Raw genomic sequence first — 14583 nt, forward strand, 5'->3', positions numbered from 1 at the left:
ATCCTGCCTATACAATGGATGTGAGCTTGTGTATCACCCTAACCATTGAGTATGACCTGCTCCCTCCATCTGTAATTGTGGCTCTAAGGTATCAGTTCACCCCCATCTGTATAGCATATCTGTACATGCAACTCTGTGACTCTTGTTTTTTCACAGGGACTTTATACATCAAGTACTGGTAATGGTATTGACTGAATGTGAGGCAGCCATTACACTTCCCTCACAGATGCGGGCTGTAGAGGACTGGACTAATGGATTGATATTTGTATTCCCATATATTGGTCCTCTGCTAACTATAAGGTATGTGAACGTTGCCTCAGTAGGATACTTGTACATGTACATTTGATGAGCTGTGTTTGCAATCATCATGCATTTCTAAGTGATAGACTTGTGGGGGTGAAACCTTGAAGCCAGTGGGGTAGTACTAGGGGTGGTAAGTGCATAGGAAGACCTGGTCATTGTCAACATGTTATGTATATGCCATGTATGCCAAAGCCCTAACATAGCTGAATTACTGCCTACATCATGTCACAATGGTTACTTGGGGTCACATCTGATGGAGTGGGACAATGTCTCCTACCCTTGGCCTAGCTGAAGTGACAGATTAGGGCAGGATTGGGTATTGCATGACTTATGTGATAAAGATGTGATTCAAATGTTGTATTTTCTCTCCTAATGCTGCCCTATATAGTAATAGGATGTGTTCTCAGTGCAAAGGCAATGATGTTGGTCCATGTGTGCATGATGCTTACATGTATTTACAGTCTGAGATGTGTGTTGTCTGGACTGGACTTAGTTACAGATATTCACAATTCTAGAAAAGGTGTATGTGAGGGTGTTCCTCTCATGTTGTGAAATCTTACTGGTGTCACTGCATGTGTGGTGGTATTGTATATGGACCATGTTGTCATATATGTGTTGCTGAAGTTCAATTGTGACACTGCACTCAGTGATTGAGTACGTGAGTGTAATATGTGCAATATTGGCCATTATAGATGCTGTTAGATGTATGATCAATTATGGCACATGTGTTCAGTGTCTGCGAATCTTCCTATGTGATTGGGTCAGACTAATCACACCGCTATGCCCCAGACTTGTATTATGCACATCAGATGTCACCTGTATGAGTGTCCAACTTGTACTGGCTACACTGTCATGGACATTTCATTTACCAGACAACATGACTGATCAGCTGTTGTAACTATAGAGGCCTGAAGTGTTTTGTTCAGTCAGCTGTACTTCAAATGGGTTACAGGGGAATGGAGGGGTATGAAGTGAAATCAGGGCGTCAAGTGTACTTCAACCAGGGCATAATGTGCATGCAAACATGGATTTCGAGGTGATCATGTTGATCTCTCCAGTAGTGCTGACCTACTTGGATATAGATGTGGGTGTGGGGGTTGCGAATACAGGGGTAGTAGTAGTGACATGTTGTGACATGAGATAGGAATCGTGTATTGGAACCTGACATAGCCAAGATGTTTAGTCTCACAAATGTGCATGTTTACATGTGTTTACGTGAGGTATATGTTTACCCTCACTCTCCCTATCTCTCTCTCACCCCCCACTCTCTCTATTGGTGTGCATCAGCATCAGCAGGTGAATGACAAGAGGCACAGGTGAGTGGGGATGCTGCAGGCCACGGGCCCAGGATGCTGCTACCTGCAACAGCGAGTCACACACTGGCATGGAGGGATACTCTCTAGGGGTGGCAGAGCCCTCTGGGACCACCCCAGTATTATCATTGTCCACCACACCCTTTACTACCACCATCCTCCTGGTAGCTCCTCACCCAGTTGCATGTGCCTACTCACCCAAGAGGGTGGGCGTCACCTTCATCGCAGGCACCATTGCCCCTGCCCCAGTCGGCCCTGCTGCCCTCAGTGAGGAGGCTATTGATCTCCTGTGGTCCATCTCTGTGGGTCAGTCAACTACCATGAATGCCATCCAGGGACTGACAGGTGAAGTCCAGCAGGGCAATGCGTTCCTGGACGGCATTCACTGTGCACTGGCTGGCTTACAGAGTTCCCCTCAGGCTCTGGTCTCCTCACTGATGGCAGCCAGTCACCCTTTGTTTACCGTCCCCCCTCCAACTACCTCTTCCCAATATCCAACCCCTCTTTCCAAACCTAGCCAAAGCACACAGACATACAAGCATGCATCCACATCAACATCAAAGGGTAGTGCAGACAAATACAAGCACCACAAGACCCACCACCGGCATGCACACAAACAACACCCACCTGCAGGCACACCAACGCTCACTACCTGCACAGACTCCCCCACCACCCCCACATTCACAGACACTGCACCAGACATTCCTGCAGCTACCACACCAACATTCACTGATCCATCCACAACTCCTATTTTACCCACAGTCAACGCAATATCAGACCCACAGACATCCACCCCAGTCATTACATCCGCAGACAACACAACCACTGACACACCCACATGCAGCACATCTTCCATACCTGCAGATACCACCTCAACAGACAGTCATCCATCCAACATGGCATTACCTAGCACTCCCTCCCTCCTCCGAAGACACATAAACGCCTGCTCTCACCCACCCAACAGACACCTAGCACCCACAAGCATTGCTCACATGCACATGCACCCAAGACATTGTCCAAGACACCTCCTACAACCACTACCTCTACCTCCATTCCCAAACCTTTTTGTCATGACTGCCCCATGTGAAATTGAACATGAACTTCAGTAACCCTTGTCCACTAACATTATCAGTATAAATAAATTATTTATACTGATGGATCAGCACAACTTGCTGTTGGTACTAAACATCAAAACTCTGTTGCTTGTGCAGCTGCCTATGGAGTTATGAGGGATGGAGAATTTCACCCTCAAACAACATTTACACAGTCCCTTGGGAGTTGTACCTCATAGCTGGTTGAACTAAAGCACTGATTTTAGCACTGAAACATACAGATCCTGAATTCCAGACACATTTTGTGTGGAATTCATACTATTGTGTCTAGTTTTTCAATAGAAATTTGCATTACTGGCATTTGAACGGACTCAGAGACTAGAAAGGAAACATTATCATGCATAGAATTCCCTGGGGAAAAGTGGCAGAGCTCAAAGATAGACTGCCATGAGCTCATGTAATACACACATTGGACCCTAAACACGTTGGAACACACCTTATAAGGAATTTACTGGCTAATGAAGAAACCACATCTGCAGTCATGGCTAAAACAGTGGCTGTGATTACTTGTTTTCATATGAGAGTGGATGAAGAAATACTGGCTGGCATGAAAGCGTTGGCTGATGGCATCCCATTATCCAAAGCATGTCCAGAAAAATATTCCTAACACCTAAGTGCCCAAAACATTGCTTATGTAACAATTCCAGGGGTGAGTGATTGCAGGCTAGAATTACCTTAAGCAGCGCAGGAGGGTGTTGCTTCTGCCCATGCATGTGTGGTGGCTACTATTTCATTACTACAAAAATGCTGCTGGTGACATGATATGTACAAACAGACATAGCAATATGTCCTTAGTTGGAACATCTGCCAGCAAAAGGTTTCACCATTAAATGCCCACCGTAGACACCGCTGTTAGTGTCTAACAAGCCTATGCAGTGTGTGTACCAGGATCATTGTAGACCTTTGAATTCTGGTGGTGTATACAAATACATTCTACATGCAGCAGACTATTCTCCAAATTCCTTTAGGTGTGGCTACAATGATCGGCTGATCACACTGTTATAAAGATTTGTAAGTCTTTATCTGGACGAATGCAGTCTCTGCATTCCACTCAGACCAGGACCCTGCTTTTGCCTCATAGACCTACAGGGATGCCATTGGAACATTGGGTGTAGCAGGGCATTAATTGTTCCTCTATTATCTGAAGGAAATTCAATGGTGGAAAGTTAATAACAAGACTTGAAGCAATCCTTAACAGCTACAGTATTAGGTTTAGGTTATAGTTAAACCCATCACCTATATGGGGTCCAGAGAGCATTACATGATCTGCCAAGAAAATCTTCGGGTAGCCTGTTTGGCATTCCAATGTTTGTCCTAGGTCTTCATAGTCCTGGTGCAGTGGAGGCAGAAACTTCTTCTGACATAAATGAAAGTCTTTCTGCCTTGCAGGAACGTGATGAATGTTCTACTACACATGCCACCACTCTGGGAATGAGGGATTCTCCAATATCCACCAGCTGGATTCCAAAAATTGGGGATCTGGTTTGTGAAAAGACTGCTGTAAAAAAGGAGATTGGCCCATCACCCTGAGCACTGGTGCCTGTTCTTGGAATCCAACGTACCAGAACTGTGATTCTACCACCGCCTGCTGGCTGTGAAGACAAACATTTTGTCTCCATTGATCAAGTTAAATTAGATTATGTGGCCAATCCTGCTTAGTAGACCACAGGGATTCCTATGTTGTTCCCTATTCCCTCTCCCTACTATACCGGCGATACCGCATCAAGCATTTAACAACATTGAAATGGTTTTCCCTAGGTTGGGGGGCAGAGAATTAACTTCTGTTGATTCCAATCACTGCTGCAAGTACCAGAACCATACCAGATGTAAGTCGATAGTCCTCTATTACATAACAGAGCAACAAAGTTGTTTATGATGAACCACCATTAGAGGTGTCTATCGGTTCTCTTTTACCTGCAGTGGCTCCTGTCTTCACACAGACAGTTTCTGGATATTTTATTGACACTGACAATGTGTCTTCAAACTTATCAACACCATCGCTTCACGATACAAGTAAGCTATTCAACTGGCTTAAACACATATCTGATTTGTCCATGGTCCTAATTGTGGATTATACTGACTTTGCTTGCTTTCTGCCTGTGGATTGGATGTATTATTGTTTTCTTTCTGCCTATACATGGGCATTATCTTCCTGAATGCTCTGCTGTGGAATTGGTAGAAGAGGTACTAAAGCCTCACTTGTCTTCCCACAAAGTATGAAGAGACTTGTCCCTTATGATCATTCTCCTGTTCCAGATCCTGATAGGATTGTTTGGGTTAAAGTACAATGTGATTTCTTTGGTCCTAGAGAAACTATTTAAATTCCCTATTTTTTCAAAAATTCTTTCAATTATATCATCATACCTGGTGTTGTGTGTGATGACTGGAACTAAAAATGGTTGATTCAATGTTCTCCTTGCTCAAATAATATACTGTATCTGAAAGTGAAGACATGTACATGAACTCCACTAAATGTGGTGAAATGTGCTGTTATTATTATGGACACCATTAGATACACAGAGCTAGTACCCCATGTACAGTTTTTAATTACACACAATGGGAACGTTGTCCAACTCTAGCAGTAAGGAGCTCTAAAACATTTAGAACATTCATATATTTTTCTGGGCATGATACTACTGGCTCTGCATCATATTATTTCAAATTCCTAGCAATAAAAGCAAGGGAAACTTTGTGGATGGATACTTAAATAATTCATTCAAATTCATTAGTTTCCAAACTAGCGATAAAGGGCTATGATTATTGGAAAGAAACAAATGATATAAAATGAGTTTAGTGTACAAAAGATTGACAAGTACAGGGTGTGGATGCCTTATTTAAAGTATGTCTTATTCCATGATAGATGATTTTTCTGAACAATACTGTTCAACAGACAACTTGCCTTGAACAAAAGTTAAAGATATGAATGTGCCCAGTATTCCCTCAATTGCAAAGTTTGATGTTTGGCAAAGTATTGTAAATTATACTGAAGATCAGCTCATTGGTATCATTGAAAATGGTACAGTTAATTCTACACTTTCACGTCCCAGTAGGTGGTTATTGTGGCCAGTGGACACAATTGGTTGTCATCCATCTTTTATAAACTCTACACAGGGTTTTAAAGCTAGCAGACCAGACCCTTGTTATGTCACTGCACAAAATACAGGTATAGTCACTACATACATCACTGGCAAGTTATGTCAGCAATGGTTGCAACATTCCACCTTGGCAGCTGTAAAAGGACACCTCTCTCTCATCTCAGAGAACATCGATTGGCAAGATTTTTGTTAGGTCCTAGAAAACCACGCTCCAAACATTCTTGTATAACTGTACAACAAAATGTGGAAGCTTTTTCAAATAAAAACTACTGCTCAATTAAGGCAAATAGATCAGGCAAACTTAGATACAGCTTTAGCTGTTGTCGATAATGGAATGAATACATTGTCCACTCACATTTACACAATAAACAGCATTGTGTTATCTGCATTAGACATCATACAAAATAACATGTCATTCTTACAATATGGACAGAGTCAGCTTAGTTCAATCATGCAGCTGAGTTGAACTTAATAGGTTCTGAAATTGCACTGTGTGCCATAGAAGCACATTAACTCAAAAGAGTTATCCTCACCATTTAACTTAACATGTAAACAATAGATAATGGCAAAGACAGATGCAACATATACCATGCTTAACATAGAAAAGGTAGAAAAGTTGCCTTTTACAGTGGCATAAGCACCGTGATCAGTGTGGTTAGTACATAGAGTAATATCCCTGCCAATATCGACCTTTCAGTTCACTTCACGTCTGAAACACTTTTTGGTGGGCAGGTTTGAAAGTTTAGGGTAGAGTTTTAAACTTTAAACATGCAGTGTGGGAACTGCCAATAGAATACTAATGTATGAGTGGGGTAAAATATGTTTTTCTTAGCAGTAGCCATTGTGAAACTTCTGTAAGCCATTCAATGATTTGTAAAGAGGTGGTGTTGCATACTGTACGTAATGCATCAGCAGCCAATTTAGCCTGTTACTTGAAGGATATTCCCATCTCTCTAATTCACCCAGTATTTCAGTTACTTTAAAATGGAAGTTACTTGATGTGAGTGATCAAGGCTGTTGTGGGATGAGAGCAGGTATCCCATACGTGATTTCTGTTTCTCAAATAGTGACCTGCTGTGGAAATGTTTTATTCTCCCCACATATGAGATTTGAATAGTGAATATGTGCCCTTCCATTGCTACTTTCAATGTCAGCCTTGACAAGCTGAGCAGGCTGAAAGCGTTACTGTTTTAAAAACATTTGACGCTCACATCTCCCAATGAAACCTATGACCTACAAGTAGCAAGATCATCCCCAGAGATAAAATTCCTCTTAAAAACCAACTTTCCAACACAGTTTGGTGAAAGTGTGAGTCACATTTTTAATGCCTCAAACACCACGGTGTTTATACACTTTTTTAAGGGAATATGGTATGGGTTTTTTAAGTACATTCCAGACTGTCTTTGGAATAATACCATCACCAATCCACTCAGTATTTTCAAGTGTTTTTGGAGGCATACCACTTGTACTGGAATTAATTGATGGTATTCTGCTACTGCTTTTTCTGTCGAGATGGGCCACTCACATGAAAAGCAGGATGTCTGCAGGGGTGATAGTATGCCCCCGACCTCCTGGAACACCTCTCTGCACTTCCTGGTGGACACAGAAACCCCGGCAGGTGTCCCAAAATTAAAGGGGGAGAGAAAGAAAAAGAGACAAAACACTGCCACGTCTTGCCGGTCCAGCCAGGCACCCTGTATCTTCGGGGGGCAGGTCGTTGTTGACAGAGTGTTAGTTGAGTTAGTGCACTCAACTTCCATGAAACTGAATCTCTCTTTCTGATATTGGCACGGGAGCGGTAGAAGAACACTGAGATGCTCCAGTACTTTTCTTGGCTAATAATAACTGTTGGCACAATTAATAACACTGGATTACCAAAAACCCAAACTGAGTACCATAACAATAAGTACTGCAACACTAGGGTTGGCTTCACAGAGATTCACTGTCGCACACTACAATTAGAACTGTGGTTGTGCTTATCATGCAGAAGAAAGACAAACAAGGGCATTAATTATATCATGTATATAACTTTCCTGCATGCATAGGTTTCAAGTAAAAGGAACTAAAACAATCCAAGAAATACAAATATCCACTCTGGGCTTAAACAGTTAGGGTGGCACAGTTTGATTGGGTTTCACTGTGGGTGTAAAAAACCCTTCAAAAGCAAATTTCTCAAACCTGAATCACAGGCATGAATAACATAATTTAAATCCAAGAGTTATGCTATTAGAGAAAGAAAAGTCACGTAAATGCTCTTTTAAAATTGCACTGTCACTTTTTGTAGTACTTGAGCTCAAGCAGATTTCCTGAATCACATTTAGGCAAGTAACTACAATAATAATGTAGAATGTTCAGAAATGCATTTGTCTCTTCAAGATAAGCACTCTGCCAAAATACGAGGTCTGAAATACACCAGCTGTTCTTGGAAAGCATGGCGCTCAAAGAACAAACTCCCTGGAGAATACTAGTCCCTTAGCTGCAGTCTTTTCTGGAGTGCTGGAGGAATGCCTGGTGTGAGCTGGTACAGGAATGAAGAAAATAATTGCCTCAAAAGTCCTGAATAGGAGGGTGACAGCAGGGGCTGGACTGCCAAATCAGATGCTGAGATCAGGAAGCAAAACAAAGCCAAGCAGGGAGGCATGCTTCACTCTGCTATTTATAGGAAAGCAGTTGAGTTTCCACATGTGGATAAGCCACCCAATTAGAAGCACATGTCTATACCACACCCAATTAGAAGCACATGTCTACACCTATTCTCATTAGCAAACAAGCATTGGTAAAACAAGCATTGATAAAACCAATTGTGTAACACAGCACATTATGTTTACTTAGAAACATGAAGGTTTAACCAAGAATAGAGATATGATTTAACCCTAATCCCCGGGGATACTAACAGATAACGCAGGAGGCACCTTGGGGAGTCCTGACAATTTCTGCTCTGCAATGTATGTCCCATTTGAAAGCCAAAGGGTGATGGAGCTATCCTGCACCCAACTACATTATAATCACAGGATGCAGTATTTTGAGGTATCGCTGTTAGAAGAACAGAACAAGGACTGGCCACTGTCCTTTCAGCCAGTATTCTATTGTGTGAAAATCTGTGTTCCCCTCCTTTGTTTGGTCTTTCGAGAGTGCACCGGAAGTGTGTCTTGCTAAGCAACAAGTATTCCCTATGGACATGATTCTGCTGATGCTCCCATTGAAGGTTCATTCTGGAGTTGTCCTATGAGAATACAGCTGCTTCACAACACCTTCTATGAGCAGCCATAGGAACATGAATGCAATGGTGCCTGGTCCCTTCTATGTACATAGCATGCTACACTGCCTCTTCAGCTGCAGAGGAAGCCTCTGATCATGTTTGATCCTTTGACCCTCTGGAAGAGACTTTGGTGGTATTATCTGCAGAAGTGGGGCCCCTTTTGGATTCCATCTCAACTGATATCTTTGATATCTTCAGGTTAAACTCAGAAGACTTCAAATTCTGTCCTGTTTTAAATTCTTGCATAGCACTACATCAGAACTGTATCCTCAATGTGGTATGGATGTTTTATTGTATAAACTGTGCACTGACCAAGGAGGGAAGAGGACATTCTAGCCACAGCGATCCTGGGACACTTGTGTGTTATATGTAGCTCGGATGGTGCTGATCTGCCAGCTAGCCAAGAGGATTGCCATCTACACAACAGGCTGACTCCTGACACTTTATCCAGGTATGGGGCATGGGATTATCCCTTAGAATGGGCCATGCATGGGGGTCACAACCCCTATGCCCTCCGAAATAGACATAGGGTTAGGTAGGAACCTCTAGCACAACTAAACCACACAATATCATGGTTGGATTGTTTATCCTCTTTACCCTGATCATAATGCTGATTACCTCATATTCTAGATTGTGATTGTTTCAATAAATATACTGAAAACTTATCTTCTTTCTTTGTGTCATGCCTTTGCATGCATGAGTAACTGAATGAAATGGGTGTGATCTGTTTCTACGGCTTCCCCCGGAAGTCAGATTGTCATGTTCAGGTTTCTATAATCTCCTTTTACCTTGGTGGATTTGGTGCTTGGGTGAGGATCTGTGAGCTAGCCAGGAGTTAGGCCGACAGCTACTAAAGGTGTGGATTGCACTCAGTCTCCCACACTCTACAGTGCTGTCATCCTAAGCACACAGTCCTATTACCAAAATAGTAACTGCATAACACAGCCAACCCAGCTGGACTCTGCAGATGTGAGCCTGACTGGCCAAGTGGTGCCACCCCATTCCTGGACCCTTGAAGGTAAATCTTCAGTTACCACTCCAGCAGAACCACCACATCTCTGCTGTTCATGGAGAAGACCGGTGCATCCCTGCCATTGCATAGATAAGACCGGTGCATTGCTTTTGGAACAAGCACACAAGCATTTCCATTGGCCAAAGGCTTCTGCTTCCCTGTCAATGACAGCCTTGATAACAACACTGGACACCGTAACACAGCCACTGTGCTCCTCAGGGTCAGCACATTGCCTCAACGTTGATGTGGCAGGTCCTGCACCCAAACTCTATCACATCTCAGCTCTTACACATCGCCACCTCTGGTGGGAACTTCAACAGAACTCCTTGACTGCTGGAGGAAATTTGACATGTATCCTAAGTGGCATTGTTCTGAACCAATGTTACACTTCTGCACTAGGATTTTAATGTAAATTTGTTCAGAGGGCCCAACTGTAGCCAGCCCACGCTCCATCGTGGTCAGGCTGAAGTTTTGACTTTGTCCCAGTCCATTGTGACCAGCTAGCCCCAGTTGCCACGTTTTGCTTCTAAGCATTTGTCTTTAGTTTATTTTTATAATTCACAATTCAAGGTATGCAGGGAATTTTTGTTAGTTTTGGTCTTGTTTTATTTATTAAATTAAGTTCCATTTTTCTAACCCGGTATGGTATGTTTTTGTGTGGTGGTTTCACTGTTTTACTGTTTGAAGTGTTGCACAAATACTTCACAGATTGCCTCTAAGTTAAGCCTGACTGTTCTGTGCCATGCTGTGAGGATGAGCACAGGTCAATTTAGGATGTATTTGTGACTTAGCCTGACTAGGTATGTGGTTGCTGCCTGATCAGGGTGCATACCTCTGTGAACCAGAAATCCCATTTCGAACAGCATTATTTCCAGGCATAGACTTGGGCAAAACATTGTGCGGAATGCAAGACTAAGCACTGTATAGTAAAGGAAGCAATCTATTTGTGAGTTTGTATCCGCAGCCAAGTAGAACGAATCATAAAAATTAATGATGGATATCTCTTGAAGGAATCTATTGTTATGCTTTACAATTGGCACAGACTAACTCTAACACTAGTGGGTATGTTTAATAAAATTACAATTATTATACTAATAATGTCGTTAGAGATATTCTGACCCATTCTAATGAGGTATATAGTGATTTATGTTCATACAGAAGTGACATACTCCACCATTGTAGAATATTTGGTGTATACATAGTATTGAATAAATTAACCCACCTAATTTTCTCCTTAACTAAACATACATTTAAAAAAAGATTACTAACTGTTGAAATTTCTTTAAGTCTGCTTCCTTCAAAATTCTGGACATATAACCTTTCTTTTTAATTGAAGCTCACATCACATCCCTGATGCAAAGTTGCATATTGCTAATATATTAACAATGGCAATAAATTAACAAGTCCGGATCTAGTTGCTGAATTGCTTCAAAAACTATTTAGAAACCAATCTCTGTGTCATGATCCAGGCTTTAGTCCTGCCATGTTTAGATTATGGGAACTCCTCTCAAACTGGCTCTTAATTTCTCTAAGATCTTGATTTGATGATGTTATTTTCCTCCTCAGCTCCCTAAAATAGCTCCACATGGAAACTAGAGAAGTACTTAAAACTGCTAGGTGCAACCTAAAATCCTACGGTTGACCATCTACATTCAAAATTGGCGAGTCAGAAATTCCTCTGCAGTACAAGATACACTAATTGAACTCTTGAGGTTTAAAAAAGCAAACAACTTTGGGCCAGTATGTTTGAGGTGTGTCCCAAGTGTCTGGAACCCTGGACTCTCTCATTATCTTCTGTTATAAACAGTTACCTTCAGACAAGACTAAAAGAGACGACTTACTTTTCACTATGTAGCCATGAAATATTCATGCCTTCATTTAAAAATAACATGGCTTACACCTGCATTCTGCTTCTCTGTGTATTATGCTTTCGCCTACACTGTATTTTACTTCTCCTAACAGGTGTTCTGTTATCATTCTGTACTTAAACAGTTTACTTCGGTTCACAATTAAAAAACAATTGAACTAATAAAGTATTTGTGTTTGATGGCTTGGAGTTTTATCTTTGGATCTTTCAACGAGTTAGTTGATCTGTTTATATGTAAGTATTTTCTGAAATGTAAGTGGGGCAGGGGACAGCTACACCCCTCTTAACCTAACAGGATGGCTCAACCTGCCACCACATTATTCCCCTTTAGTCTCATTATTTGGGAAGAATACTCAAAGGCTAACTGCCATCTATTCACATTCATGTGACCCAGGACCCACACTCCAGGCACCAAATCATCAGGACAAGAAAATGCCAACCTTCTAAAGGTGGCGTTATCAGATTTGTGACTTAAATTCTGACTTTATCATTATAGAGGGTTTTACGTAACAGCTAATTTGGGTGTAAACAACGTTTTTCTATTCACTTCCAAACTTAAGTTATCAGAAATGAAGTGTGATAAGGTAACCTAATGTTGGAGAGATAGGCCTTGCAAAAGTGAAAGCGAGTATTTCACTTTCACAACATGTAGAATTCAAGCTATACGTCCTACTTTTCAAGTACAATGTACTCTGCCCTATGATCCTTTAGGGCCTATCTTAAGAGTGACTTATATGTATTAAAGAGGAAGGTTCAGGCCTGGCAAATGGTTTGCTTTGCCAGATTGAAATAGCAATTTAAAACTGCACCACAGGTTTCAGTGGTAGGCATGAGGCATGTTTTTGAAGGCTATTTTAGTGGGTTGCACAATGGCTGCTGCAGATATCATTTAGGATTTTTAGTTTACAGGCCCACATTACTAGGGACTTAAAAGTAAATTAAATGTATCCATTACCATGTCTAAAGGAGGGAGCACAAGCACTTTAGCGCTGGTAGTAGGGGTAAAATGCACAGGGTCCTAAAACCAACACAAATAAATTAAGCAAACAGGCCAGGCAGAGCGAAGGGAAAACGTTTGGGGGACTACCATCCAAGGTGTCAGGAGTAACAGGGACTAGGCAGAAATTGACATAATCAGTAATTCACCCAGAAAAGTACATATACAATGATACACACATACATATTTAACATACCTCATGTCCCTCGAAATTGAGGAATCTAATTAGGTGAAAGTAAGAGCAGTATCTGCTCACATAAACATTAAAGCCCTATTGCACAATGGAAGCAAGCACATTAATTGAGCATGAGTACCTACAAGGCAGTTTCAGGTGTTCCTGCTCTCAAGATGATGTTAAAAGCATAGGGTTGATTAGTATATTTTATAGCATAATTATACATAAAAATGTTAAATTCTTAGGGCTCCCTTCCTAAGTGTTCCCACAATCAGTGCTCTCCAAAACTCACATCCTTTCCTCTAATGGAGCATCCCTATGAGTTCCTTCGAACCAAGCCTTTCTTATATTCACCAGCCCTATCCTCCGACAGTGACCCAAACTTATCACTACCCTCCTAGGTTATCCTATAATCAGACGGGGCCTCATCCTCAGAGCCTAATTTTAAGGGTCCCTAAACTCAATGCTACTGACCAAAGACATTAATCACAAACATGTTTGCTTTTTTAGGAGGAAACCACAACCCTGGTGCATGTTGCCTTGGGGCAACAAAAACCACAAGAGATGACTCACCCGCCACATGGGTGTACACACAGCACATCAAGTTGGCAGGTCTCTTGTAGCCAGCAGGTCAGCACGGCTGCAAATATGGAGCCCTTTTACTCCTCCATTAACTGGATTTAAATAGAAACATCATGGCCCTGAAAGGTGTGGGATCACGGGAGTCTCTTTCTCATTTATACACTACTTACCTATAGTTTGAGGAATCTGAGATTTATTGACTCAGCTTCCCTGCCTCTAGTTCCAGTGGTGCATATTAAAACAGACTCCCATCCAGGCCCTGAAGTAAGATTACTAAATGAGCCAGTCAGTGCCTTAAAGTGTATGGCCCAATTCATGATTCAAATCATTAGAACAATTATTCAAATCTATGCAAATCAGTCGAACAACTATAAAGGCTGCCTCAAAAGCAGTTCTAATCAAGTCTACAAAATTCCTGATTTGACTAGTTTTTTCCAGCCTTCTTCCCTTAGGTTGGTCCCTTCATGTATCTTTGAACATATTTTATTTGTATTTCCTTATTGTCTAAATACACACTAATTGAACAGGCAACTACTGGCCTTCATGAAACAGTCATTCTCGACATTTCCCAATACCTTGTTGTTACATCTAGTGCTTTTATTTAAGCAATGTATCATGTACTATATAAAATCCCTATCAGATATAGTTCTGTTCTGAAGTCTCTTCATATTCTGTAATATTAGCCAATTCATCAAGCTGCCTAGACCATGCCAATGTATATTTTACATAGCTGTATGCCATGTGTTATTGACCTACAGAACACAATGAGATCTATTCTCAAACTGCATTTTGTAGCACAGTTAGTAGTAGCACAAAATGCTATCCAAAAAGCTCGATGAAGAGGTTCCCTCTCCTAACTAATTTATTT

Source organism: Pleurodeles waltl, chromosome 3_1, assembly GCF_031143425.1.
Source record: "Pleurodeles waltl isolate 20211129_DDA chromosome 3_1, aPleWal1.hap1.20221129, whole genome shotgun sequence".
NCBI lineage: Eukaryota > Metazoa > Chordata > Amphibia > Caudata > Salamandridae > Pleurodeles > Pleurodeles waltl.